The sequence below is a fragment of the Argiope bruennichi genome, chromosome 7, assembly GCF_947563725.1.
Source record: "Argiope bruennichi chromosome 7, qqArgBrue1.1, whole genome shotgun sequence".
NCBI classification, from domain to species: domain Eukaryota; kingdom Metazoa; phylum Arthropoda; class Arachnida; order Araneae; family Araneidae; genus Argiope; species Argiope bruennichi.
Window position 1 is genome coordinate 55,390,398 of NC_079157.1, and position 22,743 is coordinate 55,413,140.

A 22,743-nucleotide genomic window follows, 5' to 3' on the forward strand; every position below is an offset into this window, starting at 1 on the left:
CAGATATAAGACTATAAAAATAACATGACTCTATGTCTATCACAGTTTGATGCTTATTTTTATTTACAGCCGTGATAGTTTGAACGCACTTATACACATTTTGTTCTTAGCATTCTCACGCTCAAGCTGTCTTTTCAATCTCAATCTAAGGAACTCTAATTGTGTAATTGATCCCCCCTCACCCTGTGTTTTCTGGGATATGTGCTAACTCCGTTTTTTTACAGCCATATGACGCTGTAACGTCTTCATCATGTAGTGAATAGTCACTTTACTGTACCTTGAGTACTGTACCTGTATATATATATATATATATATATATATATATATATATATATATATATATATATATATATATATATATATATATATATATATATATATATATATATATACCCGAAATCAATCAAAACGCGAATTCATTAAGGAAAACGTGTTCTAACTGGCAGCGCCAGGGAAAACCCGAATTACAGCGCTAAGGAGAACGGATTTTCTCTAGTTATTTACAATTTTGTCGAGTTAAAACCGTACGAATCTAGATTTCTTGTTCGTGAAATTTTCAAAACAAAGTGAAGTTGTCCAATTTTATTCTTGTTGGAACGTGTTTATGCTGGTTGATTTATTTACGATGAGTGAAGAAATCGTTAATGCTTTTTGCGCTAAAAAGTGGAAAAATAGATTTCTTGAACAATTACAACTGTTACAGAAAAAACAGAATAATTTGAATGTGATTACACGTGATGAATACAAAACTATTTTTTCTGAGGTTGAAGAAGCAAAATCTGCCGTTAGCAAGACTTATGTTCAGTACTGCAGGTTGAAAAGGTTTGACAATCTTGAAATCAATGGAATAAAAAAAATTGATTTCTTCAAATGAGCCCATCAAATATTATTTACCAGTTGAAGAAATTTTTGTTGTCATCGAAAGTGCACATGTGGTCATAGGACATGGTGGTAGAGATAGACTTAAAATTGAAACTTCAAGAAAATATGCTAACATAACCACTGATATGATACAATTTTTTTTATCAATGTGTGAAACATATCAACAGAAAAAAATTTGAAAAGGAAAGATTTGGTTTCTAAACCTATCATTCACTCAGAAATGAATAGTCGCTGCCAAGTGGATTTGATTGACATGCAATCTCAGGCAGATAATGACTTTAAATTTATTATGGTTTTCCAGGCCATTTAATAAAATTTGTGTTACTACAACAACTTCAGAGCGGAAGTGGTTGGGTTGAAGTACTTGATATCGTTTTGATATTTGGGACTCCTTGCATACTGCAATTTGATAATGGAAGATAGTTTGTAAATTCAGTTATAGAGCAGTTACGTACGTATTGGCCAGAATTGAAGATTGTTCATGGGAAACCTCGTCACAGCTAGTCGCAGGGTTCGATTGAGAGGTCCAACCAAGACGTAGACCAACCAAGAACGTTACAATATGTAGGCTTCATGGATGAAGGATAATAATCAGGCTTCATAATGCATCATCAGGCTTCATAATGCATAAATCAGGCTTCATGGATGAAGGATAATAAAACTACAAAGTGGTCATATAGTCTTCGTTTTGTCCAATTCATGAAAAACAAAGCTCTACATTCAGGAATCAAACAATCACCATACAAAGCTATGTTTGGGATTGAACCAAGGGTTGGAATGACAGCATCAACTTTGCCATCAGATATTATAAAAACTATCGAAGTCGAGGATGAGCTTCAGAAAATTTTCGAGGATATGAATGCAGAAGAACAAGAAATTGAACAAGAACAATCAGGGGAGCATATGCTTGCTAAGAAGTCGACCAATATTTTTCTAATTAGAGAGGAAGCTAAAGAAAATTTAATGAAGCAAGCCAAACGAATAAAAAAGATCTCCGATACAACACATTCTATGGTTGATATTGGAGGTAATGTTGTTGTTCCCATTCCAGATGTTGATAGAACAAAAGATGATTTGCGATCTGTGTAGGGCTTGAAAAATTAAGATGGCCTGTACAAAATTGGTACGAAAGATGTTCTGAACAAACTGTATTTGAGGTAAGAAATGATATTTAAGCTTAATTAGTTTAGTATTTATTCAATAAATATAATTTATTCAATTTATATTAACTTTAAATTATTTTATAAGTATTTATACAGTAGATTATATCTATTCAGGGTGCAAGTTTGATACAAAAGTTTAACATTATTCCCTGATTTTTAGATCTAAATTCGATGTATCTCAGCAAAGGTTCTTGACTAAAGAACAAGTACCGAATCAGGAAATATCTCTGAGAACAGCAGCAAGAAAAAGAGCTATAGGAACTGGGCAAGGGTTCGTCCTCTGTTCTTGCAAAAAACACTGTTCTTCAAAGAGATGTTTATGTATGAAAAATGATTAACTTTGCAATTCTAAGTGTCACAGTAGTTTGCCTTGTCGAAATAAATAATCTGTAATAAGGGTATTGCTTTAAACAATATCCAAAGAAAGTATTTTTTTCTTCAATTATAGGATTTTTCCTCAAATACTGTTTTACTAAGTATAAGTTAATACAATAATTTTGGATAGATGCAAATAATTTTGTCTAACAAATCAATCAAAATACGAATAAAATGGTTATTATCCTTGATTTGTTAGTGAGAACGCATCTTTCCTTGTTAATTCGGGTTTTCCCTGACGCTGCCAATCAGAAACGCGTTTTCCCTAGTTCATTCGGATTCTCCCTGGCGATGTCAGTTAGAAATCGTTTTCCCTAGTCAATTCGCATTTTGACACACACACACACACACACACACACACACACACACACACACACACACACACACACACACACACACACACACACACACACACACACACACACACATATATATATATATATATATATATATACATACATACTTTTACTTACGAACTTTTTACCCATTTTCATTTATTTTAATTTGTTTCCTGTTTGTAAAAAAGGAATTTTGCAATAGATTTTTTCACCTATATCCTGATGTATTAGAATTTTGAAATTTTGTTCCATTGTGTGATTCTGATGGTAATAAGCTACTTTAACATTTTAGGAATTTAATTATTTATTCATCGGTTGATTCTATAAACATTTGGTTCCATACGAGTTGCATTACCTCTTAGAGAATTTGAGAAAAATTGATTTCAGGTTAATACAATATTAATAATATTGAATCATGAATAAAAGAATTAAAAGCAAAAAATAATTAAAATAAAAAATATACTTTTTTTTACTATTTTATCAATGTACGTTCGAAAGTTTTTTATTCAATTTATTTCTTTCCTAAGCGTTTTAATTTTTCTGAATGTAAACAGAAATAATCTTTAGACTTTAAAACAACTTGAAAATAATTCATGTTTCAAGAAAGAAGATATTTGTCTGATGGAAAGAGTAAGATATAATAACTGGTTAAGAACGCCAAAATAAATGAATTCTCCTCCTAATATAGAAGTTCCTTCTAATAAAGGGAAACTTATTATTATTCATTGTTAGAAATGGCGCTTGGTAAAATTATTTCTCAACTGTTGATTTCAACTTCACTAAAAAACGTCAGTCCTTCACTTCGGTAATTGCGACGCACGTACACACTCACTTACGTGCTTTTTGAACCAGAAACCTTCATGTCACTTATAAAATTTAATTACATTATAAGAGAGTTGAAACTCGAAACAAGAATGAACAACAACAAAAAAAAATATTTTTGTCACAAGTAAAACTACTTTATTTAAGATGGCTAGACATTTTCACTTATGCTTTGAATTGGTATGTTATTTATGCAATTATCGTCATATTTATTAACTTATTCACTAATAATGATGTGTCTGATAAATGCATCTAGTTATGAAATGTTTTGGATAGTGAAAACTGAGAAGTTACTATTAATTTCAAAATAGAAATCACATGGACATACTGAAATATTTTCTGGAACATATCTTTCTACACCATAAAAATCTTATGAGAATTGACATTTTCGAAACCGAATGCTCCACTAAATTTGGTGAGTAACGAAACTAGTTTTCCAATGGATTAATATATTCAATTACTGATTTTATTTAAAGACTGAATTTTAAATAATATTTCTTAAAGATTTCTTCATTAAACTAACCTTATCTTTTCTTCAACGAATGCTCTTAGTAATATATAAAAAGAAAAACTAAAAAATTGCTCCTATTATTAATTTTAATAGAACAGAAAAAAAACGATAGTAAATAATTTATTAAGTAAAAAAACGATAGTAAAAATTATTCGTTAGTTATAGTTATTAATTTGCTAAATTTGTGTTTTTATATAATTCCATTATATCAAAATATGCACATTTATGAATTTATCAGAATTGAATGTGCGCGAAAATACAATTCGCTATTCGCTGCAACGTAAAATTTCCTATTGCTGTAGATTAGAAAAAGTGAATGAAAAGTTACTAAATTTGAAACTTTAAGACTAACTTTGCTTCGTATGACTATCTCCAACCAGCTCAATAAATTTTACCTAATTAAGGCAAACTATTCAAGCCCTTCAAGGCATGAGTTTAAAAACAATGAATGCTTTTCTTTATCTTTGACATTAGTCAAAACGTCGAAAAATATCCTAAAGACAGGCAATAACCGCATAATTAAAAAAAACATCCTATTTCGTCTATTAATAAAATAGACGAGCACGAGACATTGACAAAAAAAAGAATTATTTTTGATATTAAAAATGACATTAAATTCTATCATAAATTCTATAATGCCTCTGTCCTATTTCTTCTTTAACCCCAATTTTGATTTTAAAATAAAGAGAGCAAAAAGGAAATTTTAGAATATATTTTTATCAATTATTTCGCCAATGGTTTAGTGGACGAAATTATGGCGCGATATGAAAGAAAAGATTATGGTTCCTATACCTGGCTGTACTTTTAACTTTTCTTAGACCCAACCATTCACAGAGACGATAACGAAAAACCATCATCAGTCCACGAAACTCAACAATCCAGTTCAATCCAGTTCACTATCATGTTGCATCTTCAGTTGAATATTACTCATATGAACATTATATCTAATAAATGCTTGAATTCGATAAATTTTTAAGAAATTTTAAAAATTATATATGTATGAATACTTTTCAACCCTTTACATTGTAATAATTTTTCTTCTTCTAATTAAGACGAATGAATAATACGAATGACGTCGTGTGGTCCTTTTCTCTGCTGTCCTTGTACACTTATAGAATTGTAGTATCCTTAAAACATGATCATTCGGATTTAATAATCACTTTGGCTTTTACCCAAATTTATCACTACAAGTAGCGTCTACAATAGCTCAAATGTTCTTATAATTTATAATATGATATTATCGTGTTTTTGAAAAAAAAAATTATTATAACAGCCAGGAAATTTGGGGTTAGTAATTGGGAAAAAAATAGCTTAAGTAAAGTAATAACTTTAGGAAAAATACAAATTTCTCTCTTTGCCAAAAAATATACATTTCAAGGTGATCTAATTATTTTTCTTAAATGATGAAACAAAATAATTTTCAGAGATTTCATAACGGTTATTGTGTGTCTAGAAAAATAGTTCAGAAAAGTAATGATCGTTGCTTTGCTCAAATTAGAGTATTGTTCAAAGAATTTGAACTAATTTCATCGATTAGGTAATTTTAAATGAATATACTTTAAAATTTGTAATGATCGTTTAACTTTTATATATGCTTTCCTGTTATAAACAAAAAATCTCTGAAATGAATTAACAGTCAGATGCACTTTGTGAGAATAAGGAAGTGTTTAGAATGTCACCCTAATTCATGCTCGTTTATTTTTATTCGTTTTTTAAACATGCAAATACAATCGTTTATTTTAGTACATTTCTTACACATGCAAATACAATCGCTTATTTTATGTTATTTTTTGCACATACAAATGCGGGAAATCTATTGAAAAGCTTTAACAATGCTCTGTTTTGAAAGGAACTAATTGGCAATTTTGTTTATCTTACACATGTCGCTCATTTATTGAAATGCGTTTTTGGAATACATAAAAAAGTTTTACAGAATGGGGTCATTTCATGTTCCTGTGATGCACGTGCAAATATGCGCATCAATGCAATTTTGAAATTTATTGCACATCTTCCATTAACTATATTATAACATCGCCATAGACAGCAGGGCAACATTCTTTTAGATATGAGATGTCATGCGTGGTGACGTTTACCATGCAACTATGACTTGTGAAATGATTGCATTCGTCATTTATTTATTCATTGATTCGATTTACCGTTGAGCTACTTTGTCTCATAATTTTTTTAAATAGATCCATAATTTAAAAAAATATTTTTCATATGATAAAATAAACTAACATTTATTTTATCATATTAAAACCAGAAGAAGTGTTCTCTTCTCCACTTTTCGATTATTTATGTAATAGAGATTTTATATATGTACTACAAGATGTGGCCAGCTAACAGTTTGTTTCCTGTAAATAATATCTTGCATATTTCTATCAAAGTCATAGTAGAAAATCTTATGCACGTTGACAGAGTTTTAAGAAATAAAAGAAAACTCTTATTTGCAGTTCAATTTAGATGCAAATATATAATAATATTTACAGTTTTGATTCCTTTTAATGGGATATTCTACATCCACAAATACTCAAATCAAAACTAATCATTAAAATCGATTCGAAACAAATAGTAATCTACTATTATAAAATGTAATAAATACAAAATTTTAGAAATCCCGAAAGAAACTACTAGCAATAACCTCCAACTCAAGAATGAATATTATAAATCAGCAACCTTGTCTCCTTAATCTTTCGTATAATCCAACGTAAAACAGTGTAAATAAAATTTGAAGCTAGAAATCCCTTAATTAACTTTTATTCTCTTGGATTTGTCTAGTCTTCCATCTTGCATTTTTTCTCTCGTGTTAACTTTTGTTTTCGTAGAGTGAAATGAAAATATAATGAATGTGTATATTATAAAATTTGCATACCTCAGCTTTGCTACAATCCAACATAAAAAATGTAAATAAAATGTGAAGTTAACAATCTCATAATTTATGCTTAGCTTTACTACAACACATAAAAGAACAAACTTGTTCAAATTGCTAAGTGCCAAAATAGAAGTTTGGGTTTCGCATTGGCTGGGTTATTTTAAAATTCCGCCAAGCATTACAAACGGCGTTGAGAAATTATATATACTGATATTTTTTGTATAGGTCTCTAGTGAATAAAAATGAGTATGGATTTTGAACCTCTTCCTATTGATCCATCATGGAAAATCTGATGAAGACCTATGATATGATGTCAAATCATCATATCAGATACCTTATTCCATCAAATTTTTAACTTATTCAGGAAGTTCAGAAAGGTCTTTTACTCATTTTAAAGACTACAAACAAGGCCTTTTTGCAGAAGAATATAGCTTCACAATTGGTGTTCATTGTCGATGAATTAAAGAAAACTTATGGATGTACTATATAAAATTCATAACATTAGTTCATTGGAATATGAACTCACAACAACACACACATTGATAAAAGAATTTCATGTCGCATGTAGCATGTAACATGATGAAAATGGTACGAAAAATGGCAGTATACTACAATTATAGTCTTGTATAAAATTTTGGTTTTGAATGATTAAAAAAAAATCTGTCAAGATGCGTACTCGATTTTTTTTCACTGTATTACGTAGCACAAAATGCTCATGCTCTGAACTCTAAAAATAAAATATCTAATCACTCATGGTGTTCACAGCCTTTTTCAAAATTAACAATTTTATGAGTCGGGTGGGGATAAAGCCGTTATTATGTAGTGCACAAGAAAGCCACTTGAAGACCCCTCCTTCTGGTTTATAAAGTTCTTGTACGTCTAAGATTCTTTTAAATTTTTTAAACGCAAATATTTTTAACGAATCTATTTTAATTATTAATTACTTACTTTCCTACTTTAATGTCAATATTTTTAACGAATTTTAATTGTTATAAATTACGATTTAAAAAAAATCCGAATTTATAATTATTAGTCAGAATTCTTTATAGTTTTTATTGAGCTAAGTGACGTTAATTTGTCAAATGTTGTGCAAGTAACTCATGTTTTCAAAAGTATTTATAAAGCAGGGAGAAACGCTGAAGTGTAAGGTGTCTTAAACACTTGTGTAATTTGTTTCCATAGATACAAAAACAATTATAAATATCATTAATTCTAAAAGTATTGTCTACTGTTTTTTGTCATTTTTAAAAATTATCAAATGTTTCTTTCATGTTTCATATATTTAGGGAGCCAAGGCTCTTAAGCGATCTTCTCTTAATTTTCAAACATTCCATTCAGGTAAATGGAAAAAGAGAAAATACTAATATAAACATATGAAATGAAAAATGGAACAATAAAAATTATTTTCGTCGACAGAATGGGAAATTAAAAAAATAAGTGGAAAATCTAATTTTATTTTTGTTGAATCATATGAATACCACAGAATTTTTTTTTATCGCGATAGTATTGTAATGTGAATAATGAGACAGCTTAAAGAAAAGCGCATGCGCAAAACCCGCCTAAATGCTTATTCTCATATAAAGTATTCCTATTACCTGTAAAGTTTACCGTTATTTGTATTCACATAAAAAATGGAAGAGAGAAAGGTAAATATGAATAATATTAACCCCATATTATCGCAGATCAAATAAATTAGCAATAAAAATTTATAAATTGAAATAAAGAACCGCCATTGTGGGATGGCCATATTGGAATTTATTCGTCAAGGTCTTTTCCTCACTGACTTCTAAAGAAATATTCTATATTTAAGAAACTCAACCAAATAACCTTGATTCATGCGTCAATTCCTCTATGTAGTACTGGTTCTCTCTCGATGTTCGTTTGTTCTTTATGCTCTATTGACTACTAAAATAAACTGCAAGTCTGAAAGAAACCAGGAAGGACCCTACATTGTATAACACATTTGAAGGATAACATCTTTTTGAGAATAAGAAATTGTTTCGAAATGACCAAACCAGACAATGAAAAACAAAATGACCAAAATGTATTAAAACGTACTTCCTCGGATTTCGTCTCTTAAAAAGATTTCAAACATTTATAGATTTTAATTAAAGCATGTTTGATGCTATTAGTGATGTTTTAATTAAATTATATTATAGATATATTGCCAGGAATATATTCACATATATATATTTATCATATTTTTTTCATATACATACTTCGGAAAATAGAGGCCTGAAATGATTCTTTCAAGAAAAATATTGTTAATAATAATTTAAAAAAATACTCAAAAGATCTGCGCCAAAGAAAAGATGGAGAAAAATTACTTTTTTTAATTCTAATGCTTAACCATGCTCTCCCTTTTTTTAAGATTATTTTTAGGGAAAGAAAGATCAATAATATTACTTCATATTAATGAGGCGCTTTTTTCCTCTATATTAATAACAAAAACAACATTTTTGTTTGTCCCTTCCCATTGCACGAGGTAGATTTTTTGAACTAAGAACTGTTAAATTTACATAATAGTATTTTTAGAGATAGGAACGTAATTCGGAGTGATCTTTTTGAAATTCTAATAATAATTTTAATGAATGAAAAATTACTTAAAACTTTTATCCCCTTTATAATAACTGTCAAAAATATTTTCTAGCAATTATTTTTTTATTTCATTATTCTTAAAATTCAGAAGAATTATCATTTCAATGCTACCAGTTAAATTGCCGTTTAAATTTGGTTTTCCTTATTTTAAAAAGGGTAAAAAAAATACATAAAAAATATAATTTTCAATTTTTATAATAAATTTCAAACCATTTTCGTTTTTTGATTTTCGTGCTGCTCTTCAATAGTTGAAAGTTAAGGAATGATGATTCGGCCTGTTCTTTAATATTCTTGAAAATATTTTGATAAATCTTTACTTTTTAAACTAACGGTGGAAGCTGCAAATAAAATCTTCTAATATTTTAATTACAGCTTTGCTAATATTAAAAAAACAAACTTGTGTCTGTTTGCTCTAGCGCTTCACAGTACGAACCATTTGAATTACAGTTACCAAATTTTTCAAAATATAATTTTAAATAATAAAAATGCATATTTCGAAAATTTTTCATTTGAAATTTAATTAACTGAAAAATTAATAATTACTAATCGATTGATTAGATTATAATTATAGATAATTAATCGATTTCGATTAATTAAAATTAATCCGGTAGGTTTTTTAAAAATATTTTTCTAAAATTATATGTAACAATCTATTTGATAATAATCCATATTATCTTTGAATTAGAAAAAAAATTATTTTCTGAATGATACCACATAAATTGCAATGAAATGTTTTCTTTCATTTTCAAAAAAAAAAAAAAAAAAATTAAAAACAATATAAAAGTACTTTTAAATAATGATTTTTATCAGTATTTCCCATTGTTATTAGAAAGTCAATTTCATTTTATAATTTCATCAAATTCTCAAATTCCAAGTTTTAATCCTCTTGGTGGGATGGGAGAAAGATCATTATCTTTCGGTTACTTTTTCTACTTCAAGAATTTCACTTTACACTTAGGTAATGAAAAAAACCATGATTATTTTTATAATTTATGAAAATAAAAAATAATGCTTTTTTTATAGTTTATGAAATATATATTTTTGTTTTCTCTTTTGTGGGATCTTAAGCATAAGAATGTTTATTTCTTTTTAAAATTTATCATGCGATGCTATAAAAAAGTTGCTATAGATCATCTATTTGATTGCCATAAATTCTAAAGCTATAGATACATTTGCTGAATGAAATTCACAAAAATAAATTAGTTGTGTAATAAAATTAAAGTTGAATATGTGTATTAATGTTGTTGGTATGAAGGACAAATGAACTGGTTTTCCAAGTCAGCTAGTTAGGAAATAGATCCAGTAATTCATATGAATATGATTGCTTACTTTTAATTATTTTTATCAGGATGTTTTTCTAAGCCAGTTAACGTGCTGTTATATACACAATGCAGAACGTACCTCACTATTTTATTGCTGAAATTATTGCATATATTGCATCACGTATAAGAAAGTGACTGTTATGTACTTTGATTCGACTCCACAATCATGTACAAATGAACATGATAGAATTACTAAAGCAATATGTCTTAAAGGTCTGTCAGAAATGAATATCAAACAATGTATAAAAGACTGAGATGAAATTAATGATAATCAGTATCTGTAGTAAACAAGCTAGACGTTAAAGGCGTCAAATACTTTCAAATATTATAAAATTCTTTCACTTAATAATTTTTGTAACCTGCAAAACATACAACAAACAGCTAAGAAAGTGAAAGGATGATACCATGCGAAATGAGAAATTTACTTTTGGAAAAAAAGAGTTTGACGCTATTTAATGAGATATGATTTTAAAAAATTGGAAGCTGAGAAACGGATATATAGAGGAAAAAAAGCGCATTTTGTCTTTTTGAAACTTTTTCGCATATTCCCAAATAAAGGTGTTATACCATCTCCCCCACCCGCATAAGAATTTTGGATCTTGGGCAAGACCGGGAACACAAAAAGTGATCAGATTTCTAATTTCGAAATCCCGCATATGAGTACTTCCTATGCCGTAATATACTGATGAAAACTAAGCACGCCTTTTGCACACTTTTTTTTTTCGATCAAATCTTCCTGAAACTTGACACAGAACTACAATTTGAGCAATAACTTTACAATTTTTTTAATCAAAATCATCGCATTTCTGAGTTATCACATTTACATGCATACAAATGCCCAGACGGAAAGACAGTTAAGGAAGGATTTCATTCAAAATGTAATATGATTCTACACTTTATTTAATTGGCCTGCGTACCAAATTTTATCCATATAACTTTTTGCGTTATATAATTATCGTGTCCACTTTTACTCGGACAGAAAAATAGAATAAAATAAATATCCATAAATTTTGTGTAATGAAAACATATCAAATTTCATGCGTCTAGCTCAAAACTTTTTTGAGTTGTCGTGCTCATAGCCAAACATAACAGCAGAAATGGGATTTTTTCGGATTCGAGAAAATCTGAAGCGTGGAGATTCGTTGAAATTTCATTCGGAAATTCGTTGAAATTCAAAATTTTCTCACATACTCTCTAATAAAGGTATTATATTTCTCCCTTCGCATGAATTTGTGGATTTGGAGCAAAATCGCTAATGCTTTTCATGGTGTTGAGGAGCAATAGTTAAGAACTATTAAACTTCGACATGAATCGAATATTTTTACTGAATCCATTGTGCCATCTTTGGAAATGAATCCCTGGAATTTGGTTAATACACAAATATAGAAAAATTGAATATAAATTTTCGACACCTTTTTTTCCAAAAGATTAAAACTAAAATTTCACATAGAACTATAATTTATAATCACAAGATCCTACACAAAATTTCATTTATTTCACATTTTTTTTTTAAATTATTATTATTATTCTTTCCATTTACACGCATGCAAGAATACAGACCGACAGAGGTGAACCCTTTGACAGATTTGATTCAAAATATTAAAAAAAATCCAAATTTTAGCTGTCAAATCTGTGTACTACATTTTATTTATTTATCTCCTGACATTTTGTAATTATCTAGTCCACTTATACTTGGACAGACGGATTTCTTTCTGTCTGTCCGAATTTTGAAATGTTTCAAAATTCATAATAATTTTTCAATGCGTTCTTGAACTACTGCGTTCGCACGCTTCGGAAATTATGGACTGACAGATGGTCAACTCTTTGATGGATTTGCTTTTTAATTTGATATGAATCAACACATTAGATGCTAAATCTTGGCTTCAAATTTAATCCATCTATATCACGTCATCTAGTAATTATCGCTTAAATTTTACTCAGACAGCCAAACAGACAGACTTCTTAAGTACAGAATTTGATCCAAGCGTTTCAAATTCAAAACGTTTTTGAGTTAAAATATTCACAAATAGGCAGCCATGTCTTTTTTGGAGTCAGGGAGTTCCGAACCGTGGAAATTCGTCAAAATCTCCATGTCTTTTTTTTTTTTTTTTGATGATTATAATATTTTTTCTCCATTTTTCGTTTGCGAGAAAGTAAAAATAGTTATATTTTACCTATTAAGTTATTTTTGTTTTTACAAGAATACATGCATATAAAGCATAGCAAAAATGATAAGGCTTTTCACTCGTGTTTGATAACTATTTTCGCTATCAGGAGGAAATCTAATTTCTATATCTCATAAAATTTATATGATTATACGAGGTACTACACTTGTGGTGATGCAAAAGTTTGGTGATTTCTTTGTCCTGAAGAGAAAGGGTGCTAGACTTATAACCCGGCGGCAAAAATTTCTTTTGTTTCTCTTTCAATAATGATCTTTTTTTTTTATTAAACTCCACAGAAATGAAAACAAATTTTTATACTCGATCAAAAAACAGTTCCCTATCCTGTGCTTGTGATTTAAACCGAAGATAATTAGAGAACTTGAATACACTTGGAAAATAGCTTACATTCTTATTTTGGAGTTAAATCACAATTCTGTCCCAAGTGTTACCGTGGTGCTTTGATTCGCTTTGACCAATAGAATTTACCCATAAGAGTCTTTGACTCATAGGCTTAATCAGATATCTTGAATCAAGTGAGGTTAGAAGGATAATTATCATAAACCGTAGATTTACAACAAACTTTAGACAAATATCTCTAACGAAGCATCCCTGCCGATGCGCGTGCGAACTTGATAAAAAAAAAAAATGCAGTTAAAGAGCTATTTTATTATTAATGCATCGAATTTCAGACAAATTGCGTCAAAAAATGACCCTGTAAAACCGTCTGTTTTGCTTATGTGAATGTAATAATAATAAAATGTCTGTATATGCGAGCTATTGTATTTGCACTAAAATTTCAAACCTACATCTAATACCTGATATTTCGTTCAAGGAAATGATACTTTACATGCATACTTAGTTTCCTTCGTTATTCTATGAAAATAAACACAATACCTTATTGTGTAAATATGCAAGAAAGTTTAAGTGAAGGAGTAGAATGTTTCGTATATACCATAAAAGACTGCATTTAATAAGATATGCAATTTTTAACCGATAAACAAGACATTTTAAAAAAAGGCAAAATTTTCCCTCATTTTATATTTAAGGAAATTATTCTTTTCACTCATCCTTTTGATTCATCCTATTATAAATAGTAAAGCAAATGGCCCCCACAGCAAAGCATCCTCTTGATGGTAGGAATTAAATCTCCTTCCTCTTATTTTTTCATCAATATTGTTGATTGATTTAGCTGTATAACGATTAATCATCAAAATATGATCTACTTAATAGAGCATTGACTTCTTAAATGAGTTAATGGCTCATTAAAATGATATTTTATTTTCAGGGGACTTATTATAAAAGCATTGAACGATCCTTAAATGGATGAGGCCATCATTACATTTTTAGCATCACGATAGAATCCGGAAATGTTTCTTGGCGGAAGTAGTTATCTCCAATGATAACAATTATTATCTTTTTTTTATTTTCTCGTATAAGCAATCTAGAGAAAATAATATAATCGTCAAAAAATTAGAATATCAAATTTTGAGCAAATTTCATTCAGAGGAAATTCGCCTGTCCGGCTTTTCGAAAATAAATTAACACAATTACTAAAAATTGAAGAGAACTATATAAAAATTCAGTACACAGATTTAACATCTGAATTGTTGATATCTATTAAGTTTTGACCCATATTCAACAAAGGCTTGACCATATGTTTATCTGCATTTTCCGAAACATGTAAACACGATAGCTCAGAAATGTAGTAACTGAAATATATCAAATTTGATATGGGATTTTCTGACTAGAAATGTAGTTTTGTATCAAATTTTTATTCAAATTGGATGGGAAAAGCGAGTCTGTTGTTGTTACTTATGGCACTTGCCTCGGACAAGCCCGCTGTTCGAAGACAGCCTATTTAAGCCTAAGGGGGAGCGCCTCTTGTTTTAATCATAGAGCCAACTAGAGCCAAGAGTACGACTTATCTACACACACGTCACAACTTTTTTTACGGGGCGGACTTCATTCTCGTATTCCATTCACTCAAACACAGATCGTAATTTAGATCTCAATCAGAGAACGATCACCCCTGATTCAGTACCCCCAGTGGTATTACTCTCAGCATGGAGGACTTTGCGGCCACTACAGATTTATAGCGCATCAGCCACCAAGCACGCGGGATTCGAACTCGCAACCTAAGGGACGCGAATCCAACGCTCGACCAACCAGGCTATCCCAGGCTAAAGCGAGTCTTAGCCCCAAATTCGATTTCGGACATTATTAACATACACCTGGAATAAACTGCCAAAAAACCTGCCAAGGATGACACGATAGATTCAGTAAAAGTACTAAATTCATGCAAAAATTTAATATTTTGTAGCATTGAACTCCAAAGTCCTGCAAGGAATTTTCTAGGATAACACCTTTATTAGTGAATATACAAGAAAGTTTCAGAGAGATCACTCCCGTTGGTTATGGACATCAGCTTCTTCCCGTTCTTATATATTATATCAGAATATTCTGCTTTCTATAGATGTTATTTTTTTTTTCAAATATTGATCATTAACATTGTTTATAATCTTATCGTATTCAATTGAAAATCAAAGTCATTTCAAAAGATGAGTACTGTTCATTTTCGAATTCGAAAGCGGATTTAGTCAAAATAGGGATGAAAGGGAAAATAAAAGGAGGAAATGTTTACATTTAACATTAGGGTGAACTCGGATTATTCGTGGGCTTGGGCGGCGTAGAAACTGCTGCAAACTTGTAATACTGTTGGAAAATGAACTACTTCGCAATAAAATACCTTAGAACAATTTTTATTCACTGTAAGAGGCTGAAAATTAAATTATGATGAATAAATAGCAGATTTCTGTTCTTAAAATTTGGTAATTCGCTTTTTACGAAAAAAAAAGTAATAGTAATAATTTTTTTATGTTAAATACATTTTTTTATTATTGAATTTTTGATACCATTTTGATATTAACAGTAGATAATCTTGGTCTCATTTAATAATATTATTTCTAATATTTTTTTCTTGCCAATTCTGAAAGCGTTTTTGTCGCTTGAACTAACCATATAAGCAATCAATACGCAATTTTGTGTTAAAATAAAATAGCACAGTAAGAAACGACACGATACTCACATTTATATGGAAAAAAACTGAACGAAAAACTATATAATGGCACGGAAATCAATGTCGAAGAATTTCGGAAATATGCTCTTCCTTTCGCATTTCACCCGTAAGCGAGATAGAATCGTCGAAAAGTGGTTGCCTTGGGATATCGAAACAAACAGAATATAATTAAAAGGTAAAAGAAAATCCCTTGAATTCATTTTTCCAAAAATATGCATTTGGCGATATTTTCATATTTCAAGTAGAAACTGTCTTTAACAAAGAAGTTATATAAAAGTATTTCTTATTGCAACATTTCTAATTAGTTATTATCAAAATGATATTACGACCTTTGCAAGTTATTTTTGTAATTATTACAGATTTTGACCTCTTTTCTTCATTTATGCTAAGAATTTTCCTTTGAATCTCTTTAATAATTTTGAATGTTATTTAATCAGAACCCTGATTTACAAGGCATTAAAATAATACTATTTCGATTTCATGTGTTTTAAAAAATTCGGTATAATGTCCATTAAACAACTTTAATTGTGATTAGATAACGTCTGAAAGAAACCAGCGAGAGTGATTTCTCAGGAAGTTGTCTCGCTTCCTTTTCAATAAAGGTCTTATTTTCCTTTCCCAACCCACATTAAATTGTAGATCTTCAGCAAGGCAGTGAAGGCCTTGCACAATATTGACGAACAATAAATACGAAATATAAAGCTTTGGGGTGAATCTAACATTGTTACTGAACCTATTGGGTGAATATGTATTTTGGAAGCCTTTTTTCCCTGACAGATCAATTTCTTACGGAACTATAATTGTAATTATAAGATAGCACACCGAAGATCGTTCATTTAAGTCAAAGAGCTTTTGAGTTATTACGTTTACATGCGTACCCTGGGTGTCATGTCAAGGTTTGTCTGTGTACCTCTTTACGTTTAGTAGTTATTGAGTTCATTTGTACTTGAAGAGCTAGACACGTTTCGTCTGAATGTATTTCATTCAAAAGTTGATAGAAATTTATAAATTTTGTCTTCAATAAAGTAACAAATTTCATATGTCTAACTAAAAGAGTTTTTCAATTGTTGGGTTCATGGATAGACAGGCATAATTCCATATTGTAAAGAATTTGACTCGAGAATTTCCAGGGGGTGGATGGCGGCACTGTATTGGTGTAGATCAGGGGTGTGATGACATCACGCCAGAGTTCGTTGACCGGACGGAGAGTTTTTCAGCGGGAGTCAGCGTGATGTTGTGCTATGTGATGCTGTGCTGTGTTAGGTGGTGTTGAAAGTAAAAGGCCTTGATGCCTTGTGATGGAGTTCTATATTGTGACTTAAGATAATGGTCGTGGGAATGGAATTACTAATATTGTAATGCATGAATTTCCCATTGCTTTTATGTTGTGAATGTTTTTTATGTTATGTGTTATGAATGTTTTTATGTTATGTTATGTTGTGTGTATTGTCTGACTGTGATGTTATAAATAAACACATTTAAAAGACAAATTTAGCCTATTCACTCAGCTGTATTTTCATGACATCACAATATATATGTTTTTTGAACTCAGGGAGATCTGAAATTTCGTGATTGGTCAAAATTAGCTGTTCGAATTTTTTGACAATTACAATACTTTCTCTTTTGCTACGTATGCAAGGAAGTAAAAAAATATGAAAAATGTAAAGAATCAAAGAATAGCATCGCTAGAAAATTAAAAAGACAAAAAAAGGCATCCAAATTAGTTACAGCAGCTAATTAAATACACTACAAAGAAAAAAAAATAAAGTCAGTTATGTCAAAACAATCTAAGATGAAATATTATAATAAAATTGAATACTTTTTTATAATTTTGTGTATTGTAATATATGCAATTTTTTTTTCAATATTTATTTTAAGTTTTATTCTCTAATTTTTCTAAAATAATAAGCAAAAGTTTCGTGCTGATTATTTAAATTGTTTAAATACGTGTATTCAAATTAAAATATGGGTTGAAACTGCATGACTACAGCTTATAAGTCATTTTTAGAACTTATATAGCTTATAAATAAATGATTAAATCTATATACATTGATACAACGAAATACAAAAAATATATTATGAATAATATATAATGAATATAAAATGACTAATATATAAATATATTATTAATTATATAATTAATAATATATTTGAAATGAGGAAATATATAATGAATAATATAATTAGGAGGAATTTCAAAAAAGCAAGCCAAAAATTTATTTAATGTAAAACAGAAAGAACATAAAGTACGTTAATGTATGTTATTTTTAATATTATGTACTGCTGAAATATCGTGTTTCTATTTTCTTTCTCAGTAAATGGTAATTCCTCGGCAATGGAATTTATTTTCTTTTTAAAAAAGTAGACATTCTTTATGTTATAATTTATTGATATAAAAGATGCAATGTAACAGACTAGCAAATAAATAAAAATTTTAAAACTGTATTCTACATTATATATATATATATTTGCTTGGTTTACATTTAAAGTGAAACATGTTTAAATATTTAAAGTTAAATTCTTTAGTAAAGATAAATTAAGGAAGTCTAGAACTGCGTATTTTACTTGGTTATAAAATAAAATAATTAAAAAAATAGAATTCATTAATTTCTGTATGCAAATACAAATTCAGCTCAGTGATCGATTCTGCATATGTATCTAAGGTCTACGAATTTAATAGCTGAAATATTACATATTACTTATTTGATTAAATTATAGCAAAATCCGTGCACCAATATAAATTATTTTATCTAAAACATCTCATATTCTAAAACAAGAAAAAAATCATTTTTCTAAATTTAATACTTTTTAGTCAACTAGATAAAATGCTCTATATTTTGATGCTTCTTGGAACACCTAAAGAATATCAAAAAAATTGCCCAAGACGTATAACTAGAAACTCGCCTTACTTAATCCCTGAATGTGCTTAGTAAACTTCTTTTAAATTGCTTCAGTAATTTCTTATCTTTTAAGATATGTAAATTCACATATCGAATGATTAGGATTAAAGTACAACAGGCTCCAATTCCCGGCATTCAGAGACTAGATCCGATTCAGATAATTGGGGAATTGATAAAAAATGAAATTTCTTTACAAAGTATCGATTTAATTACAAAAAAAAAGTTGTTTCTATAATACCGCATTAAAAATAATTATTTGCACGGATGAGCCAAATTCGACTGTTTTTCCATTTTAAATCGCTATTACCTGGGAAGATTTTGTTTATTTTATTCTTGTAGATTCGGAATATTTTCACCTTCTTCAAAGCGACCGAAGTAACTGGTATATACTGGATAATTGGAAATATACTGTATCTCTATTCAAAGCACTTTACAAACAATTTAATGGCCATTAAAAAAGCAGCTTTCACTTATGTATTTTAAAACTTAGGGAAATAAAGAACATAAAATAAATTAAATTCTTATAAATGGGTAAATAGACATATATTTAGAAAATATAATATAACAGCAACAATCGTCATCAATTATTGTTACAAACATCCCAATTTCAATTTTAGTAATCCACAAAATGAATGTAAAGAGTTCTAAAGTGAAAACAAGTTCCCATTATGAACAAACTGTTAGGAGAAATAAAATATCTTTCGTCATTTTCTGAAAAGCATATTGCTAGAAATGTTAATTTAAAATTATCATTACGGTTGTTGTGTATTTTTCCTCTCTTGCGGTGTTTCGTAAAAGAGTTTTTTAATTATAATCCTAAAGGATAATGATTAATTTACAAGATATCAACTCTCATCATGCTCAGTAGCTAAATTTTAAACCATTAGAGATATGTATATACTTCCAGTAGGAAAAATGTTTTAAAGGGCAAACATCTAAAAACATTTAAACATCTCTTTTATTTAAATAATGAGCATACTGCTTAAAAAAATATGATTCTAAATTTTTATATATTTGCTTATTCCTATCTTTATTACTAACAGAGATAAATGCGTGTGTGCGTGTTAGTGCTTTACAGACCTGACCATTTGGCCTATAGCTAACAAATTTGACACGTATATTCTTTGGAGTCTAGTAATGTTCACTTTGGAACGATTTTTTAAAACTTTTAACCAGAATATTTATTAATTGAAATTTAAGCTAAATTTCGCTGTTCCTCCGCGATATAATTTTCGTAAATATTATTGCGCAAAAATGCATTTTACACCAATTCAAAGTTTTTAAAATTGTCTTTTTAATGCTTCCAATTTTATTTGCCATGCAGATTTTTCCGGAATTTTGACCCTTTTCAAAACATTTTCTTGCCTATTTAGCAACAATAGATTACATTGTTACTCTGAAATTCAAATCATTTTCATTGATTAAAGGCAAATATTGATTACTTACATTGTTTAAAGGCAAAACAGAAGGATTCTAAGTAATATTTTTGCAGTTTTCAAGACGAATAAAAAATGGATATATTATACCCCGAAATTTAGATAGACAAACTAGAAGAAGTGAAGATAGATGATGTGCAAATTTACGTTTTTAATAGTTCTATGATATCATGAGACTAATCTCCATTAGAAAGATTCATGTACACTATGAAAACACTTGAGACCTTAAAAATAATTTGTGACCTATTGAATTGTTTTGTTTAAAACTTTTTTTCCTTAAATCACAATCACTTCCTAGAGCTCGATCCTTATAATTGAATTATAAATATATTAAAATATAAAACGAGTTATAAAGACTACCGAAATTAAATGCAAAAAAGAAATTTTTCTTCAAAAACTAATAAATTGAATTGGAGAGGCCTTAAAACGCACGAATTATTTTCAAATCGTTTCTTCAGTTTTTCTGAGAAATTCTCTTTATTTATTTATTTTAACAAGCACTGAACATCAGTTTTTTCACTTTATTTTTCTGTATATACTAAAATAGCTTTCAAAAGACTTTCTTGGAAAAAATTACAATGTAACCATTAAAAATTTTTCAGACATTTCATAATGTTTTACTCGAATAATCTTCATTATTTCAAGTAACTCTTCCAATAAATTGTGCTGTGAGGAAAACTGCTTCGTCTTTCCTACTTAGTTGATAATTTTTTTGCATAATCTGCCTCAATGTCTCTTTTTAAAATTCTATATGATTCTCGAAATTATTTCCACATTTTCACCCACAAAATTACCCCGAATTCATTGTCGATTCCAGAGGTGTTCAATCTTTGCTGCTTTCTTTCTGTTACCTTTCCTTTTAACAAATGTCATATCCATTTGAGTTAGAAAAAAAAAACCAAAGAAATAAAATAAAAAAAGTAGAAAAAAGAATTTATCCCACTTTTAACATACACTTAGTGAATTTTTGATTTAGCTTAACAATTCAACAAGTCGGCGTTTCCAGACGCTGTTTTGAGGTCATTGACCTAATTATATTGCGTCTTTCCTATAATATTTATATTACTTTATAAATCATTTTTATTACGATATTACTTTTTAATAAACCAATTCTATTACTTTTTACTTTCTCGTATACAAAAAAAAAAAGTACAATAAATATCAACATTTCGAGCTTATGATTTTGATAAATTTCTACGTTATAAACTTCTCAAAGTTCTAAAGAATTTTTTTTTGTATTATTTAACTCTGTTTGTGTAGAATAGGAGATAACTTAAAAGCGAAGCGAGTTAAATGCATTAAATTTGATATGGGACGTTTGAACTAAAATTTTGAATTTCTGTCCGCTTTGATCTAAAATTGTTAATTTCTGACCATTTTGAACCAAATCTATCAAAGAAAAGTCTATCGTTCTACCATCTCTGTGTATGTGGACATGATATTTTTAAACGATGTTATCGAGAGATATTAAATTCAATATATGGCTTTACTACTGAAATTATAGATCTGTGTCAAATTTAAAAAAAAAGGGTTTTGACAGAGAATTTTTTAGAAAAAAAAAACCATGTATTGATTTTGACTAAAATTGAAGATAAATGTCATCTATTTCAATCAACGGAGTGACTATCTGATGACCTCATTCGTATCCATGAATATGTGAAAATAATTCAAAAAACACAACAGACTATATAGTATTATAGATATTTTAGAATGAGATGCACAATTGTACAGTATGCAATTATACACAATTATAGAGCTCTATGTGGTTTAAAATTAGATTTGAAAATAGATAAATAACATGCTGCGTAGTTGACATAAAGCGACAGTTGTATTGTAGCATTAATTATCCGTCGATTTTTATATGAACATACAAAAAAAGATAAATGAAATTTAATATGTGGTCTTTGCACTAAAATTTTAAATGTACTCTAAATTTTGGTCTGAACAGGCCAGTGAAAGAAAGTCCAAAGGAACTTAAATAACTTCTAATCTATGCACAAAGCGCACCACATTATGTAAATATACAAGAAAGTTGGAGGAAAATCTTTTTCCATTTGTTCAGTGTGTAATATAGTACAAAGTTTAATATTCCCATTTATTTTATCTGTATTATATTCCCCTTTAAAAGGTATTTTAGAGAGTAACAAAACTGAGTCAGCAACATTTGTAATTTCATTCAAAAACTTTCGTACTTTCGAATAAGAATGATTTTCTGATGGAAGACTCAAGAGTTTGATTGACACGCGAATACTCTTTAATCGACAACTCAAAGATAAACATCTT

General features: G+C 29.0%; 1 protein-coding gene across 3 annotated transcripts in view; it reads right to left on the reverse strand.

Moving 5' to 3' along the window:
- LOC129975906 (single-minded homolog 2-like) overlaps window positions 1-22,743 on the reverse strand; it is a 162,232-nt gene that overhangs the window by 43,287 nt on the left and 96,202 nt on the right. The window contains exon 1 of one of the 3 annotated variants that reach the window (XM_056089191.1): window positions 20,471-20,562. The exons of 1 other annotated variant lie outside the window; for it this stretch is intronic. The gene's annotated coding sequence lies outside the window, so the exon portion shown is untranslated. Of the gene's footprint in view, window positions 1-8,630; window positions 8,737-20,470; window positions 20,563-22,743 lie in introns of those variants that run through there. One more of the 3 variants, XM_056089190.1, reaches the window with a different exon arrangement.